Below are 20314 nucleotides of genomic sequence, written 5' to 3' on the forward strand. Positions count from 1 at the left end.
GTCAGTACCGGGCAGGCAGTCCTCGATTGAAGACAAAATTAGAAAAAACCAAGAGAGTACTTGATAAAAATAGCTGCGTAAAGGCAAACCACCAACACTGACATAACAACAAGTTGACTTGGGTTTCACACCAATAGGTGGTTCCACTTATGTTTCGCTTGCGTTTACGCAGCTATTTTTATCAAGTACTTTCTTGGTTTTTTCTCATTTTGTCTTCAATCGAGGATCGCCTGCCCGGTACTGACGATGCCCAATAGGTTGAAACAGCTGTATACCGGTGGCTCTTAAATTGAAATCAATATGGGAATGATCAAGGAGTACTCATCTACATATTTTTTAATTTTCATGGAATTATTTTCCGTCATTTGAAATGGAGGCGCTAGAGTCAAAAAACCTAATTCGACAATTCTAGTTTTTGGAGAATGTTTCATAAACAACCACTGATATACTCGATCTGAAAAGATTTCATATCAGTTTCCTTGAATAAAAAGTTTCCGTCCAATCCAATCGACCTTGTAGGTCTTATCGTTTCCGAGATAGCAATAGTGGGGTCAGCATGAGGGTTTGTTGGCCAAACTTCGATGCTATTACTTGTGGAATCATTTTTGTGATTAGCTCTCCAGCTCTCTGAAAGAACGTTCCCTGCAAGTGGCCATCGATGGATATATTTCGAATACTTTTACCTTCAACGCTAGTATGCTCCAGGAAATCATACTGTCTCCAACCCTCTTTGTATTTTATATCAAAGACTCATTGAGAAAAATCAGGAATTCAATATTTTGCTTTGCTGACGACAACACACTTCACTCGTTATTCCATTTGGATTCCAGAACATCGTCTGCGAATGCTCATTTTCACCGGCAGCAGCAGGTTGCATATCTGAATGAGGATCTGGGGGTGGAGGTTTTCTGCAATTATCTACTAAATTTAACCCAAATGAATTGATGGACCACCTGGGCAAGCTGAATAAAACCGCATAAAAACGGTATTCATAATGTCAAGCGAGTCTAATGAGAAATCTATATTTTTTCACTCTCATTTAGGTGGAAGCTGAAATTACCATTCCTTATGGTACATTAACTCAGTACCCAAGATATTTGAGGTTGGGTGTTCAGAATTCATTTACTGGATATAAGATGAGTTGAGATTTTATGCTCGTTAACTTTAGTATCTCCAATGAATTTTATAAAGTGCTCATAAACTGAATAGTGGAAGCTATCTTCACCGTATACAATTTTGCAATGAACTGATTGAGTGTTTATCAAAATGAGAAAAAAAGCTTTCGTGATGGAAGTGGCCGAAACTTGATGAAAATCTATTATAATTCAAGTAACACTCTATTGTGGTTTTCAGATAAGTTTACAAAATTGCAACATATGTTTCACTATATCGAAGCTTTTTCATGTGTGTTTATGCTGTATAATCGTGCTTGATGAAGCTATTTCATGGTGAAGCACGTATTGCGGTTTTGTATGTTGTTTGGTGAAAATATCACGATGAAGCGTTACTCCATAATACGTTAGTGTGAAGTAGTATGGCGTGGTACCTTCAAGACATCCCTAGTTGACTTCAAAGTGGTTCAAAATTCATTAATGAAAATTATGATGGAAAAAGATAGGAGGTATTGTACTCAGTCATTGTATGATGAAACTGGATTATTAATAGTTAGAAAAACTTACATTTATCAGAGTTTACTATGGAATGCTAGTTCTCAAATTGAATACGTACAGCATGCTTTTAATACTCGTAACAGTTCAGTTGAAACCATGAATGTTTCACGATGCAGACTCACGTATATTCAAAAATTTATAACGTATTTCGTATCTCTACGTGAATCATTGAGAGTCATGAGAAACAAACTCAAATTCAGAAAAGAGTTGTCCTTAGTTCGCACAAGTTTGTCAACTCCTGAGAGTTGTCGTTCGTAAGGGGCGATAGCTGATTAACGGAAAAACAGATTTTAAATAGACAGACAGCTTATATAAACGATATTGTGGGGGATCAGACAGAAAAATCAGTAGAAGCATGGCTACAAAAGGGATTTCTAATACGTAGTAGCAAAGGTACATTCAACATGGTAGATGAACGAGTACGACGAGCAGGCAAATGAAATGGTGACATTATTTTGAATTAATCTGAGAGGTGAGTTGATCGATAGTTAGGCCATAAATAATAATATTCAAAATACAGATACCTGCGAAATTTATTCTGTAGTTTTTCGACCTCTTTTAGGGTGGATTGATATTCTCCGCTCCAAATCGTGCATGCAAACTCTAGTTTTGGTCTAATTAAGGAATGTAGAGCATTTCAATAATATTAATATTTGTGTGAATCCTAACATACGATTTCTTGATTTACCTATATCATGAATATGATTTGAGAAAAAAAAATATGTTACTCCAAAATCTAACTTCCAGTCGCTGTTTCAGAAATTCCCCATCCATTTAACCCTTAATTAGATAGGTCGAAAATTTAACTTTAAAACAAAACTATGAGTCCCGGGACTCACATTTTAAAATTGGCTAAAAAAAATATTATTCTTGATGATATCATAAACTACTATTTTTTTGTAACAAAAGTATTTTCGTTAAATAAAACGACAATTATATAAAAAAAACTTTATTCTAATAACCGAAACACTGCATTTACTAAAATAGGAACATAAAGTGTATGCTTATTGTTATATCAAATAAAAAAATGTAAGATAACAAAAACCTTATAATATTCTATAAAAAATAAACATAATATACTAAAAAACTCAAAAAAAATATTAGTTTTGGTAACATATATCACAAGAAAAATCGTGCATATGCTAAACATGTAAAAAAAAAATATTCTCTTTGTACGCAATTATTGCAAATTTTTTTTGCGCATGACAAACAAATGGGTTTAAAACATTTACAGCAAAGGTATGCTGGTTTTGTTCTTTTTTTATAATGACATAAGGTACAATATTGTCTTTGGTCTCTTAGAAGTTTCTCAATTCTTGGGTCAACTTCTTCTGGTACTTCTATGCCTATGATACTTGATATTGAGGTTCGTAGCTGGCGAGGAATCTTTGTGTTGTATAGGCGACTTCTAAGAATATTTTCATTAAGATTAGCAGCCAATGCTTTTAAAAAATTAAGTCTGGATAACTTATTAGCCCTTTTATGGCTTTGGTGCAGTATATAGGCATTTAGCCAGCCATATCTGAAATTCTAAAAAATATAGCCATGGGCCAACGTGTAGTTCTGCGGCTACAGCTGTAAATCGAACACTTCTGGTCAATAGAATCTACACCTCCTTTTGTATTGTTGTAATCTTCTATAATGATGGGTTTACCAGTATTGGGGCCAATTTCATTACTATGGTGCATAGAAGAATAAAGAACCACCGCTTTATTTTTCTTTGGGACGTAACTTACTAAGGTACAATCATTTGTAAATCCAAATAATGCAGTGCCAACATCTCTATTTTTATTGGGAAGGAACTCTTTAGGAATTATGGCTTTATTTTTTTTTAGAGTCCCAATTGTAGTTAGTTTCCGTTCTCGTAGGGAAGTAAGTAGCTCCATTGAAGAGTACCAATTGTCTGTTGTTACATTGCGGTTTGAGTTGAAGATAGGCCTACAAAGCCGCAAAACCGCTTGGGTGGGAATAGACTTTCTTATGTCTTCTGGAAGTGACTTGCTTGCATCAGAACCTTTTCCAGTATACAAATAGGTATTACAAATGTAATGAGTCCTAGAATCTGCTAAGCATTGCATTTTGAGGCCATATTTGGCGGGTTTGCTAGGCATATACATTTTAAATTTGCATCTACCTCTAAATGCAATAAGCATTTCATCAACTGTCGCATTGGCGCCAATACTATAGCACTTTTGAGAATTTTCATTGAATAAATCCAAGACTTCAGAAATAGCGCATCCTGGATCTACAATTTTGCGTGCTTCTCGGTTCTCAAAATCATCAAATCGTAATGCGACCAGTAATGCACAGAATCTTTTGATTGACATAGAGGCTCTGAAGATTTCACGCCCAGTTCCATCTGTAGTAAATAGTGAAAGTATACTTTCGCGATTAGACTTGAACACTGCACTATAGAAAAGAAGAGAAAAAAGGGCCTTCAGCTCAATAATATTGCATTCTCTAAAATTGTATTCCCCAACATGTATTGATCTTATTTTTTCAAGTTTTTTGTTAGTCCATTTTAGAACAATATCCATCATACGTAGATCAAAAATGTGTTGAAAAGACTCCAATGGGCTAAATGGATTTTCTTGAGCAACGGCGGGTTTATTACAAGGAAGACGAATTATATTATGCGCTAAAGTTCTAATATTTCGTGTTGGAGGTTTGGAAGACCACTTGAACCTGTTCTTACCATAATAATAAGTATTCGATGGTGTTTCGATGATTGAAGTATCGGGCTCGTCTAATTCTGGATCTGAATCATTGGACATTTCTGATTCTGTTTGATGTTCACTTTCAGTATAATCACCATCATCAACATCTGATAGCAGCTCTTCTAGTACATGTTCTTGTGGCTGAGTACCAGCATCATCCTCATTTTCGTCCAAAGCTTCCAACTCCCATAGCCAGGTACTAACGACGGTTTCGTAATTATCATCTAATGGATTCACCCTACTTGGGCCAGGTAAATTTGCCATTTTTTGCCAAAAAACAAAATATTTATGTAAATATAATCGTACCGTAACAATACACTATGAGTCCCACGGACTCACCTCCGGATGGTACGTACCGTAAATAATTTTTCGAAGGAGCATCCGTCCGGCGGTCGATTCGGGATCTGACTGCAGGAAAATTCTGTAACGCACGGCGGATTTGGCGCAAAACAGTGGGGGTCATGAGCGATTAAAATTTCAGTATGAGTCCCCGGGACTCAGGTGTCTAAGTAAGGGTTAATTTTTAAAAAAAAAAGATTTATTTCGGAAGAGTTATTGATTTTATGCAACACTTCTCTAAACTGAAGTAAAGTTTATTTGTGCAGCTCCATTCATGAATTTTGTTCAGATCTTTCTGCAATAACACATAATCTCTAATCGTTTTTACCTGTTTGAATATCTTTAGATCATTCGCAAAAAGTTAACATTTCGAAAACTTCAACACATACAGCAGATCATTAATAAATATGACAAATAAAAGGGGTCCTAGAGTAGAGCCTTGTGGCACTCCCGAACAAGCAAGAAATTTACCAGATGTGTTACCATCATCTCTCACAATGGGCAATCTATTCTCCAAATAACTTTTGATCAATTCCAATGAATATATCGTTAATCCATATTCATTCTATTTTTGTAATATTATGTCATGATCTACCTTGTCAAAGGCTTTGCGGAAATCAGTGAAAATCGTATCCAGTTGTATTTTTTTTCTTGTGTGTCATGAACGTTTATGAAAACGTTTACAACGTTGGTTGAAACTGACTGGCGTCATTTAGGAAATGCATTCAGATGCATAAAAAACGACCACTTCGAATTGTTAACAAATTTTGAAATAATTTTTTATTTTCAGCCTACTTTTGATATTATTTTTAATAAATGGGTAGACCATTCATTTCACATTGATAGACATCAAACATTTAGGAGATAATGTCCAATTTATACGCATTATACAAGGGAAAACAAATAGTTATGTTTCTATCATCCAGGTTTGAAACACACTGCGGTTAAATACACCTTTCAGATGATACCAAAAACAATCCTGTATGCAAACTTAGTTCATTCAAAATACATTGTTTTATTCATTCAATCGATATCACGATTCGTTTCGGATTTATACGTTTTTGATTGGCGTATCGCGTTTTCTCTGCATATTCTTTATTTTTCACGGTAATTATCGAAACATCAACAACAATAATAAAATGATAACACAAGCAGCAAACGGTGTTGTCACCTCTAGCTTGGACAATAACTTTCATTCTTCGAATTAGTTTCGAATATACTCCTGGGGTATATTACTCCACTCCTGTATGAACGCAACAGGAAGTAAATTTTTGAACTTGGGCAGTCCTTCGCGACTTTTCACACATCTACCTCAGTTCCAGTTATGTTCAATAGGATTTGCATCCGGGGAGCATTCTGGATGGTTCCATATGTTGAATATTCAAAAAAATGCAATTATTCATACATTTGACGAATATAGTGATATCATGATAGATGAAGAAACAATGTATAGGAAATGAACTAAGCTTGCATCCGAAAGCTGTAGTTACTTCAAGATATCTTGAACATAGATGACAGAAACGTAACTTTGTTTTCCCTCATATAATGTGTGAGAATCAAGCCTTATTGAGAAATCTAGTTGATGTAAATTGACCTGAAATAAGTTTCTCAGTTCCATCTGGATGGTTGGAAAAATACGTGCGATAGCTCATTTGATCCCGAATGATAATACACTGGTTTTATAGCACAAAAATTAGAAAAGTTATAAAGAAATTGAGATAAGGTATTGAGATTTTTGCGAATATTTCAAAAACAATAAAGAATCGAGAAATTCGTAAATAAATTCGAAAATTCCCAACAAAAATTACACTTCCCGAAACTCTATCTCTAATATTTGTAATTTTAATTCAATGCCGAAAATAGGACTCCGCGTATGAATTTGGGAATGCGGAGGGGGAATCTAAATCGAGTAAATCACAAAAAAAGTCACCTATTGAATGATAATTTAAAAATTTATAAATATTAGAGTGTATTCTAAAATACTATGAAAAATTGGAATGTCGTTTTCAAGTTTATCATCCAAACGAAACAGAATATAAACACTTTCATTTTTATCAATAATAGATGTTTTTGTCATTCATTTCGATATTTGTAATATAGGTGAAATTAATTTTGTTTATTATTATTCATAATTGAAAGTAAACTGAATATTTATATTTATTCTTTACACTATTTTGAAAAATAATGAAATGATTTATAACAATAATTTGCTGTTCAAATCCATTGTAAATGAAATCATCACAAATAAAGTAGAATACTAAAGAATGAATAGCTACAAACACGAAAATTTCAAAGAAATTGCAAGGAAATTAATAAATAAATGAGAAAATAAATTATTTTTTCATGGGTTGCAGATTGAATCAATAAACGGCATTTTCCCAAAGATATATTATCAGATTCACTTTATTTAAAACATCAAAAAATCCTGTAAATTTTATAAACAGATGCAAATGACAGTTGATTAATAGTAGTCACAAATTTGTTAAAAAGCTCATTTGATGGATCTAAAAATTCTCTATAGAAATATATTTGATGTTTATTTTCATATATCTGATAGATTAATAGTTATAATAATTCATTTGTTCAAAAATTGAGAAATTCATGCAATTTTTGTAGAACATAATTTTCAAAAGTACAACAGCAAATCAAAAAAAAATTGGGAAAGTTTGGAATACATAATTGTTTTTGTAACTTTTAGCACATTGAGAAAATAAATCGCGGATGTGAATGTGTCTATAATAAATTTTTCAGTTGAAAATTTATTATAGACAGTTGGAATTTTTATTGATTTTTGTTTCTGTTGATTCATAGAGGCATTCCCTATCTGATCATTTGAACATTCGAAATATAAAAAAGCCGATCATAAACATTGAAAATTGTCATTGATAATTTTTTTCAATCATATTATGAAGACAAGAAAATTATTAAACAACGATTTATGATACTCACATAGTTTATTCGTTTATTAAGAATTTATAAACAAATGACGCTAGAAATTTTTCCTTCAACTCACCCAATGTCTTTATTTATTACAAATCAGAAATATGTAGATGAATATATGAACAAGATTATAACAATACGTAGGTTATTAATTTTTTTTCACTATACACAATTGTACTGAACAGAATATTGAAATTTAACAAACTTTCATGACGCGATCTTATTGAAAATACTTATAAAAACAGCTCCACAAAGCGATTTTTTTTGACACTTATTTTAACATTTTTGTGGTCTTCAATGAAGAGGCAAGTCAAGTAAAATATTGTTAATTAGTAATTTCCTAGCTTTTCCAATAATTCACTTTCAGATTTTTTCCAACAAAATTCAATTTCTTATAGTATTCAAAATACATCTTCATTTATATAGATTATCAAATCGATATTCAATAGTTGAAAATTTTTTTTTGTGACGTACTCGCTTTAGATGCCGCGTCCGCATCTCCAAATTCACCCGCGGAGACACATTTTAAATTAAAATTATAAATAATAAAAATAAAGTTTCGAAAATGGTACTTTTTTTCAATTTCCTCTTCTATGAGGATCTTTTTTGCAATTTCCTGATTCTGTATAGATTTTGAAATATTTGAAAAAACCTAAATACTTTATTATTTACATCTCAATTCGTTTGAAACTTTTGTAATTCTGTGTGTGCTGAAAAACGGTATGAACTGAAATGTTTTTATATACTCACGCAGTTAACAAACTTCTTCACAACTCATTGATACACCCTGATCCAATGGCTGTTTCTACGATTGAAATCAACCTTTCCGGATTTCAATGAACGACACTTTTTTTAAAATCACACAATTTTTTTCACACACAAAATTCATTCTTGAATTTTATTCATGCCATACTTGTTGTGGATTATTAATAACCGAACAAAATGGATATGTCTGAAAATCGACTACCAACAGTCCAGGAACAACTGATATTATCGATAATATCTACCCACGTAAGAAGGGATATGACTTGTTTCAAAAAACAATGCACAGTATTCAGAAGAGTTGAACTGAACATTATAAGTCTGAGCATTTCACAATACAGATATCAAACGCAATCATTCTCAGGAAGCCTGAAAGCTGGGTGTGGACGAACTGCAGGAAACCTAGTCTTCATCAATATCTTTTGTGTGCTGAAATCTCAAATATCCTGCACATCATCAATACATGTAAAAGCCGTGTTATCCAGAAGTACAGTAATAAAATGAATAAATGATAATAACTTCACAAATAGAGTGGGCATACTTGGAGTGTGAATCAAATTATCTGAAAGGACAATTCGTTCAGGGCAGTCTCCGGCAGTTGTTTCGCCAAGCCAACAGCACATGCAAAAATAACTTCATGCACTGACATCTGTCTGATATAATCCAACGCCCTTCGTGGTATTAGCCAGGGGAGTTGAGGAGTAGTTGTTTTCTGATAGGTGTCAGTCCATTAATCTACAGTGTAGGTAATTTGAGACTGGCCTGAACGAATTGTTCTTTCAGATAATCTAAATGATAATGATAATTTATTCATCAGTCGATTATTATTCATATCTCGATTACAAGGAATTTTTTTTATTCCCAGATTGCATACTGGACTTTTCACCGGTTGATTCAGAACAGATTACAGTAGCTTGATGATTAGTGATATGAAATTCACAACCATGGACACAAGAGTTTCTGTCGGACACTAGATAGTTTTCAGAAATATATGATCAATTCAAGTTTGAGAGTGAGCATGTATACGAGTATACTCATTATTCATCGGAACAAACTTGTGTGTACTGAACGATTCAGAAAACATTCGTTAAAAATTCTTTCGGTTTCGCGGAAGTTACGCATCGCACCGTAAATGAAAATCGTTTCAATTTTTTTTTCTTCCAATGTACTAGAATTGACTATTTCAGAGATTGTTGACGTGGTACCTTTCTACTAGTGAAACTGAAAACTAAATGAAAATATTCCAACTGTACAATTCTGTTCATTGTCGTACTGACATTTTTTGTTGTTTTTATAAACAAAAAATAACTTAACTTGGAATTGCCATATGATAGATAAAAAGTCATATTTCTAGAAATATCGATATCAATGTGTTTATCTCCAGGAAATTACTAATTGTTCCGCCATTTTGTAGTTGGTGAATATATTGATTTCATATTCTAGGGTTGTGAAGTATTTGTCAGGAGCTTCAAAATAATATATTACAAGACACCCTTTTCCATTTAACTTTTCCCAGATGGCACCCAGTCACCATCTTGAAAGTTCCATCTTTCAGTTTCACTTCAAAATAAAGTATTCATGCATTAATTTCATTATCCCAAATTTCAACTTTTTGAGTTGACCCGTCCAAAAAATAAAGAGAGGGATGACATTAAAGAATTGCACTGTATATCAACAGTTGATATTACCAGGCCAATCATTTGACTTATATAGTGGAAAATAAGTTTCAGTTAACTTATTTTTCCAATCCATGTTTTCTTTTCTGAATACGGTATCAAAAAACAAACGAAATGATTCAAACCCCATTCAGAATTGTAACATTCAAGATAACAGTCGTACCAACATGAATTTTCAATATTATATTAGACAATGGAAGTCCGAACTGATGAAATACACCACGAAACATTGTTAACCACCTTCAAACAAACAATGAAATTTCAATCTCAAATCTTTCAATTCCACAACAAACTACCAGAAAGCAGCTCTGACAAAAATAGATTTTTTCACAAAATAAAATGAGTAAAAGAATTGTTTTCTGTTGAACGATTTTGAAAAAAAAAGATAATAATGATGTCGATGGCGTACTGAAAACTAAAAATAATTCTCAAGGTCCTAAATAGAAGTCATCAATCACATCACCCTCCTCAGCAATCTACTGTATTTATCAGATTAAAAATAATAAAATCGATGGGCATAGTGTCTTCATATTTACTCGTGTTACGCTTAGATTTTATTATTTCTTCAACTGATCAATACCGTCAATTGCTGAAGAAAGCTCAGAAATCAAGTTTTCAGTTTCTCATTTTTATCCACCCTAATTTCACACAATTCTCGCACGTTTCAACCTGTTATTTTGACTTGGGTGGTGTATCGACGTATCATTTTAAGCCAGCCTAACGCCACACAGTCCTAGACACGATAAAAAATATTGACTTGGGTGGCAGATCATACTTGTATCCCGATTCCGAGTTGACAAAGTTGTACAAATTACATTGGAATCGAATCTTTTTCAAAGGGTACTACCATTCTTCTAGTCAAGCCCCGTCATTTGATACCCATATTGAGGTAGTTGTCAAAACATATGTAATATGCCATTTTGTATCTGCGACAATCTTCGATTTACAATGATATAGATTTCATTATATTGTTTTGTCATCATACCTCAATGTGTGTACCAAATATCAGATCGATTTGTCAACAGGAAGAGGGTCAAACTTCAATGTCTAAATTCAACCCAAACAAACAGGCCAAGCTAAAAAAACTTTTGGAGAAATGTAAATTTATGCTGGAAAAAGTATAAAACAAGATGAAGTGATTTGCAAAATTGATATGACGAATGAAATCATCTCTAACGTATTTTGGTGTGGAAAAGAAGATGGAGTATGGCCTTTTTTCGACTTTTGAAGGGCAATAATTGCCGTACAGAGGAAAACCGCTGCGTTTTGACTTCAGAATAACTGATATACTTTTTAAGGATGAAACACAAGCACTACAGGAGAATGCTCAAAGTGATCTCAGAGCGGTACCTGTGCGAAGTAGCGATTCACATTGGATTTGAATCACTGAAGATTAAATCCATTTGGAAAAACGTTCTCAGGAATGTTATTTAACATACACGCATTTCTACAGATGAAAGAGTTTGCTTGAAGGTGATTGACAATGTTTCATGATGAATTTCACTAGTTCGGACTTCCATTGTCTACTATATAAAATGATTTGAAATCCCTGAAACAACTGAAAACGAAGAATTGAAAATGAATAGCTGAAAATAACAATTATATTAACCAAAATAAACCTGAAATGAAATAATAGTGAAATAAAATACAAGTAAAAATAGAACAATTGAATAAATAGAAATAAAGAAATGAAAAAAGAAAATAAAAATAAAAAGTGGAGAGATTCCAAGTCACGTTAGTTCACGACGTTTCGATTGTTGGTATCTACAATCGTCTTCGGGTGATGACTGGACTGATTCCTCCGAGAGATGACAATTTAGAGGTCGTTCGAGTACTTTCACTTATCCCCGCTTTCCATTTTTCCGCTTCACTGGTTCCGTGGGAGATAGATGACCGTTTTGGCGGGAGTTGGTCATTTTTCGCTTGATGATAGGTTTCCATATGTTGCGTATTTCTACGCTGGCTTGGCTGAATATGTTGTTGGACAACATGTATGTGGCTTCCTTGAATTTTCTCCCAAACCAATGTTCCTCTCTGTGCAAGATTTCAGCTTGGGACCACTCGATGTTGTGTTGATGGGTCCAAACATGGTCTGCTATTCCTCACTTGCTGGTTTCCCTCGCTGTGTGTGTTCGCATTGCCGAGCACAAGAAACACACACAGCGAGGGGAAAACAGCAAATCAGGAATAACAGACCATGTTTGGACCCATCAACACAACATTGAGTGGTCCCAAGCTGAAATCTTGCACAGAGAGGAACATTGGTTTAGGAGGAAATTCAAGGAAGCCGCATACATGTTGTCCAACAACGTATTCAGCCAAGCCAGCGTAGAAATACGCAATATATAGAAATCCCTCATCAAGCGAAAAATGACTAACTCCCGCCAAAACGGTCATCTCCCATGGAACCAGTGAAGCGGGGATAAGTGAAAGTACTCGAACGACCTATATAGTCATCTCTCGGAGAAATCAGTTCAGTCATCACACGAAGACGATTGTAGATACTAACAATCGAAACGTCGTGAACTAACGTGACCCAGAATCTCTCCACTTTTTATTTTCATTTTCTTTTTTCATTTCTTTATTATATTTATTCCATTGTTCTATTTTTACTTGTATTTCATTTCACTATTATTTTATTTCAGGTTTATTTTGGTTAATATAATTGTTATTTTCAGCTATTCATTTTCAATTCTTGTTTTTCAGTTGTTTCAGGGATTTCAAATCATTTTATATAGTAGACAATGGAAGTCCGAACTAGTGAAATTCAAGATGAAAGAGTACCAAACAGTGAAGTTCGAGCAGCCACAGTCCGTGGAGCATTTCTGATACGTACCGCTCTTGGTGGAGTCAAATGTGTCAAGTCAGTTGAACACTTTCGTGAAAGTATTTATAGAAGAGAGACAAATCCCCAACCTTTCTTCGATGTTCCAGGCTATTGATGTTGCAGGTGATATTCGCGTCTCCAATCAGGCGGTTGGTCTGATGGTCATGTCTGATCTGAGTTTTATGAAGCATCAAAATTGCTGAGGTGTGTACAGTTTTCTGGTTCGGAACACTGTTTCAAGCTTCTGATAAACAGCCTTCGCAATTCTAACGACATGATTGTACCAAAACATATTGGTGTCCATTTAAACCCCCAATGAACTTATCGAAGCAGAAAGTGGGATTGACTGACTTGCTATTATTATATCCGGTTTGGAAACATTTATCTTCTTGGAGAAAACCGATACCTGGGTTTTTTCACCCCAATTCGAAATCACTTCTAGATCATCATTAAGATATGCAACCCCCTGCTGCCGGTGAAGATGTGCCTCCTTAGCCGATGTCCTGGAGTACAAATGGAATGACGAGACAAGTGTGGTGTCATCAGCAAAGCAACATATTGGATTCTTGGTGTTTTCCAATAAGTCGTTGATACACAATAAAAAGAAGGTTGGAGACAATATGGATCCCTGGGGAACACCAGCGTTGATGGTGAAAGTATTTGAGAGATATCTATCGTCGGCCATTCCAGGGCACGTTCAGCTAGTAGATTTGCTTTTCCTATTGCTGTTGTTGCAATTTAACTATCCGCTTGTGTTAGTGGTGGGATTGTGAATTTTTTAAAGTTCTTATTACTAGTTGTAGCTACCGACTAATTCAACTAATTCAACCAACTGCTGACTCTTTCTATCTTCGATATATCAGCAGGATCTACATCTGTTTGTGTTAGTTCATTTTTTCTAGAGAAACAAAATTATGCGTTCGATAAAGAGATATATTGAGAGAGAAAATAGATATTTCAAATTACGATATTAACGATCTCCTAGAAAAAAATCATTCAACATATGAATATTTTGTGTGACGATTGTATGAAAGTTTTCATGATAGCATTATCATCATTTAGGAAAATTATAAACACGACTGAATCATATAAGAAACATGCAAAGCTATACCTTCAGGAAAATTCATATGAATTGTCAAATTGAAAATTTCGTACGGCAATGGCACATAGTCGAACTTAATGCTTAACCATTTCATTCTGATACGCAGGATATGAGGGTGCACGGAAATAATCCTAGTGAGATTCTCAAACACATTATGCCTATAGCAATATTACTCGTCTCAACTGATCTCTTCATTTCTGAAGATTAAACCCACAAACTTCACTTTCGTATCTTAATCGGGTCATAAAGAGGATAAGAGGAGAAAAAGTTAGATTACGTATCTCAGCCTTTACGAATAAACCGTACTGCCTTGAGACAGAAATGCAGAATTTTAAAAAAATATGCATTATGAAATGAACAACAGCTTCGACTTCCGTTTGTGAGGTTGAAAAAACATTTTTTTCACGGAATAATAGACATTGTCATCAATTTTTCATACCAAAAGAACAAATGTTCCATGGGCTTCGATTTTAATGACTTCATTGATGTAATATGGAATGATATACGCTGTCTGTTAAAAAAATGAGGTGAATTTTCATTTTTCTTCAAAAATATCCATTTATTCTACAATTCTCATTTAGCTCTTTTCAATGTAGTCACCTTCAGATATCATACGCTGGTGCCAGTGTTTTTAACAATACTCGAAGTAGTTCTGATATGAAGTTTTCAGTGTGTCCTTGAAATTCTCAGCGATTAGGATTTTGTCTCCTCAATCATCGCAAAACGCCGTTTCTTCATGAGTCTATTCAATCTTGAGAACAGAAAAAAGTCACAGGGGGTCAAATCTGGTGAAAACGGTGAATGAGGCATAATTACGGTGTTATCTTTGGACAAAAATTTACGACTGAGCAATAACGATTGGGAAGGTGTTATATCTTAATGCAAATTCCACAATACTGAAAAGTTTTTTCGTTTTGCTTGTCGCAAGCGGTGCATACCTTCGAAATAATACTCCTTACTGACAGTATGACCGTGTAACCTTGACATTTGATCGAACGTGCTTTTTTCATCTTGGCTCTCCTGATCTCTTCCACTGGGACGACTGAACTTAGATTTCGATGACATAATCATATATCCATGATTCTTCATCAGTTATGACCCTTTTGAGCAAATCTGAATCGCCATTGACGTCATTCAACAAATTCTGAGCGATGCTTTCTTTGGTTGAAATTCAGCAATTTTGAAAGGAACTTTGCTGCCACACGCTTCATGCCCAAAATTTCTGGAAAAACTGCATGGGATGAGCCAACGATATGCCGACTTTCTCAGCCACTTCACTAATAGTGATTCGACGTTTCTTTATAACAATTTTCTTCACTTTCTCAACATTTTCATCGGTTGTTGATGAGCTGGGACGTTCAGGGCGAGCGTCGTCATTAACATCTTCTTGACCTTCTGTGAAAAGCCACTTGTAAACATTTTTCTGACTCAGAGTACAATCATCGTATGACACTGTCAGCCGTTTGAATGTTTTTGAGAACTCAATTTTATTTTTCATACAAGTCAGCAGAAAATCGTGGAACACGCAAAATACGAAATTTCAATATACCCCTTTATGTTTTGAACGTACATTCTCATTCGAGATGAATTGAGAGGAAATGGTTGAACTTACAATCGATAATTGATAGATAATTGAACGCATAGTTACTAGAAACGATTATGAAACGTGGCAGGTAGATTATCTACAAAACAATACTTCCATTAATAATAACACACCACATACAATTCATATAATAGTTTCGAAGATTGGTAGCCTAAATATTATAATAAGATTTTCTGTCTATTGTTGATATATGGTTTTCTTCAGGAAGTGTTTCGTATATGCAACAGTCACGTACATACTACATTGTTATTGACAGCTTAGAGACTCCCTACAAATATTTAATGTCTTACGGAAAAACACGGAAATCGAATAAAAAATATTCATTTCTGAAAATTTTGAGATTTTGATGAAGATACAAAAGCACTATAAAACATTTTCATTATACTCTGAGAGTAGTGTCTGTGCGAGAAACTAATTCAGAAAGTTTATCCCATAAGAAGGCGGTTCTACATACGGGAGTAGTAAGAGTTATTATTAAGTTAAACGTATATGCTTTATTCCTCTGATGCAAAACCTTTCTCGATAAAATCAAGCAGGCTAAGTTACTTGAACCTTACTGATGAAGGAGTTTTCACAAGAGAAACTGACCCTTATCTTTTCTAATATTTTATAAATACTATCAAAGTTGCTTGCGACTTTTGGATCTTCAATTAGGCGTATAGAATGTAGTAGCTTTAGAGTACAGATACAACTGTCGAAAATCTGTCAGACCTATAAATGAAGATTTTCGGGGTTATACATTCTCACAACCTCGAATTCCAATTGTGCTTCAGTTCCACATATCCCTGGAAATATACCGTGTAAAAACATTCAAAATGCCACAATATTACAACATTTCAGATCATTGAAGCAAACAAATTAAAATGATGGTGTTATCTTTCATGACACGCGAATCTCGAGTATTTCACATACGAGTGGAAGACTATCAGGTCTTCAAGAGGACACAATTTTACGTGTATTGAGTAGCTGAGTATTTCAAGTGGTATTTGACAATAAATAATTTTGAGAGATTCATTTTTAACTTGTTTTGTGTAGTTGGTACCGAACATAACGTCGTTTGGCACATTATCAACATAAGTGGAAGTTCAAAAATAAATCGTATTAGGATGATTGGCTATTAAACAAAACCATAGAATTTGAATATTTTTATTTATTCACGATTTTCACTTGATGGGCGATGTTATGGGCTGTAAAATCCAATGAATGAATACGACTTGATTTATTCGTTCTTGAAGTCGATCTGATTATAAATTATGGTATACTAGTTGTTTACCGCGGCTTCGCCTGCGTATAATTTGGTTTGTCACATTGAGTTTCGTGACATACAATTTTTAATAAATAGTTGTAATATTTTTTTCAGTCACCCAAAACTCCAGGTTTCCAACTTTAAAACTGGCGAAATTCAATACAGTCTTTATTTATTCATTTATTATCCACACAAGCTATTACAGCCTAATTACATGGATAAAAAAATTAAAGTTCATATAATCCTTGAAATACTTATGAATATATAAAAATAATAAAATAATAAAATATGTACCAGAATTGTAGAGGGGAATACTGCTTAAATAGGTAAATTTAACATATTTTCCTAAATTTTTTGGCGGAATGCTGATTGGGAAAGTGTCCAATCAAGATCTATTGATATATTCAAACTATTGACTAACTTTAGTAAGGATATTAGTGGTGCTTTCGTTGCGGTACTTACGGTTGGAATATTGAACATGAGCGAAAATCGGGTGCGAAATGGTAACATACTGAGAATTTCTGAAGAATCAATGTTGTTATTCAAGAGTTTATGGATGAATATCATTGCTGATAATTGGCGTCGCTGTTCTAAAGATAATATTTTAAATTCATGTCGTAGGTCCAAAGACCTTGTTGAGTTATAGTTTGGTCACCTGTGATATCGCTTAAAAAATAGATACCTCAAGAATTTGTTCTGAATTTTTTCTAGTTCTTTCATATAGGTTTGGTACTCCGCAAACCAAATAATAGAAGCAAACTCCAATTTCGGTCTTACTAACGAAAAATAAAGTAATTTAATAATGTCTACATTAGAGAATGAAGAAGTTTGTCTGATTACAAAACCCAACATTCGACCACCAGATATCATAATATCTCGTATATGATCAGCAAATGAGAATTGTGTATTATACCTCAATCCAAGATCTTTAGTATCAGTTTTTCTTTCAAGAACCACACCATCAATCTCATAACTAAATATGATTGGCTCCTTTATTCGAGTTATTGAGATGACTGAACATTTATTGAGATTGAAGTATAATTTATTCTTCAAACTCCAATCTAAGATGTTATTTATATCCCTTTGCAGATATGTACATTCTCGGGCTGTTTGCACTGATTTAAAGAGTTTCAAACCATCAGCGAAAAGAAGAGAGTCTAAATATTTCAGGGTTGATGGTAAATCATTGATGAAAATTATGAATAAAAGTGGACCTTGTGGTATACCTGACCCAGCTGGAAATTTATCCGGAATTTTTCCATTATGTTTGACAATGAAAAACCGATTTTGAAGATAATTTTCCGTTAGTTCTAGAAAGTTCCTTGAAATTCCATATTTACTAAGCTTTTCTATCAGAATATCATGATGAACCTGATCGAAAGCTTTACGAAAATCAGTGAAAGCAACGTCTAATTGAGTTTTATTATCTAAAACTTCGAAGGCTTTATTACTGAATTCAAATAAATTTGTATTGATAGACTTTTTTCTCATAAATCCATGTTGTTGAGGTACTATATATTTGTTGATGTATACACTGAGTTTCTTAAAAATGATATGTTCGAATAATTTTGCTGGTGAAGACATGATTGATATACCTCTGTAATTTTTAATGTCCATTTTGTTTCCAGATTCGTATATAGGCGTCGTAATTGAAGTTTTTCATACACCAGGATAAGTATTTGATTTGATGATTAAATTAAATATGTGTAGGAACTTGAACCCCTATTTTCTCTCTTGGGAGTAGAAATACCTGATTCCATCCCTTGATGCTTATTTACGCTATACAAAGAACCTACCTGCACATTTCAAGTTTCTAGGTTCAGTAGCTGCGGCTGTACGTTAATATAGGAGCGGGTAACAGGTAGTAACATATATTTTCACTTATTCAGTAAAAATATGCCAACTGTACTGAGTGATGAATAGCTTCGAGAATTTAATTTTTACCAGGCAGGTATTTTCCGACTTACCTTTTACTTATCATTATATCATGACCAAAATCACACAAAACCTTTGTACATTGTAACATAATGTTATTCTGATGTATACGCTGTATTTACGTGAAATTTCATCTAAATGCGTTCAGTCGTTCAGGCGTGAAAGAGCCACAAACATACATACATATATCCCTCATCAAAAACATTCACATTTATAATATTAGTTTAGCAAGCTATCCACTCTCGATGACTGGTTTTTTGTTAGGCGATGACATTTTTTCAGAAACAACACAAATTATTCCGATAATGCCAAACGCCGACAGTATTGAAGGACAAGAAATGATACACCTCTGTACAGAGCATTTCTGTTTCGCAATAGCTTTAGTGGGAGTTACATTGAAAATAAGTTTGAGCGCATAGGGGCGGCCTCGCTACACACGTGTGTTATTTGCTGTATAGATATAAATTCAAGAAAAACTTCATTGTAGGATAAACGTAGAAAGAAACAAACGACGATATTTGAAAAGTTTTTTAAAAAGAATTTAAGAATCGAAATTTTCACTTATTCACGTATTTTGCTTATTTTTTTTTACATAATTCATCCGAAAAAAACTCAATAGAAAGTGATACTTTTTGAACTTTGAAATAAATAAAATAACTATAATAAATAATAAATAAATAAATAAAATAGAAATAAACCTCTGTCACCGCTGAAAAATGTCGAAAATACTAAGTTGTTAATTTTTTTGTGCCAGTAAAAAAGTGAAAGTGTTAACGATGCTCATGCTCTATATTATTGTTAACTAAACTAATAACTCACTTTTTCACAGGCACATGAGAATGAAAAACATTTTTTTAGTGAAAGAAGGGCACTTCGATGTCAAAGTTCAAAAACTATCACGTCTCATTAAGATTTCCGAAATGAATGAAGTGAAAAAAGTTAAGATAACGTACGTGGATCAGTGAGAAATTTCAACTTTTGATTTTTCCTTCGTTTTTTGACAATATTTCCATATGTGACGTCAAAGTTCCGTCATATTGAATTTGGAGAAAATAGCTCCTACGCCGCCATTTTAAATGGGAATGGTCATAAGTATTATACCGTTGAAAAGGAAATTTTGTATACCATAAAATGGTCAGGAAATATACAGGATTTCATACAAAATTCTTGATTTTGGTTCATTTCCGGTTAACCCTGTATCGATTTTTGAGTGTTTCATCGATATGAATATCGGCTCCAATTAACAATATTTTAATTTCGAATTGCAAATGTCTTACCTCGTAAACGAATCAATGACGTCGTGTAGAATGATTTCGTTGACACCTGGTATGTGAAAATCTCACATATATTTTTGTGGGACTCACGTCCATCCATATTACTTAGCAAAGACATGTCAGAACCAAATCAAAAATAGATTCCAAAATGAGTTTATATCATTTGCATAACAGTCGCTCATGAAGCGAAATATCACTGTAAAATAGCCTGTAGCGGTGAAAC

The 20314-nt window shown here is 33.7% G+C and overlaps 1 protein-coding gene across 2 annotated transcripts in view; it reads right to left on the reverse strand.

The window, feature by feature from the left end:
* LOC111506188 (sodium-coupled monocarboxylate transporter 1) overlaps positions 1-20314 on the reverse strand; it is a 260551-nt gene that overhangs the window by 156162 nt on the left and 84075 nt on the right. The window contains exon 1 of one of the 2 annotated variants that reach the window (XM_074175185.1): positions 8417-8733. The exons of the other annotated variant lie outside the window; for it this stretch is intronic. The gene's annotated coding sequence lies outside the window, so the exon portion shown is untranslated. Of the gene's footprint in view, positions 1-8416; positions 8734-20314 lie in introns of those variants that run through there. 2 annotated transcript variants of the gene reach the window in all.

The sequence above is a fragment of the Leptinotarsa decemlineata genome, unplaced genomic scaffold (assembly GCF_025532065.1).
Source record: "Leptinotarsa decemlineata unplaced genomic scaffold, Ldec_3_MD MMD2_tig00000882_RagTag_RagTag, whole genome shotgun sequence".
Classification (NCBI taxonomy): Eukaryota; Metazoa; Arthropoda; class Insecta; order Coleoptera; family Chrysomelidae; genus Leptinotarsa; species Leptinotarsa decemlineata.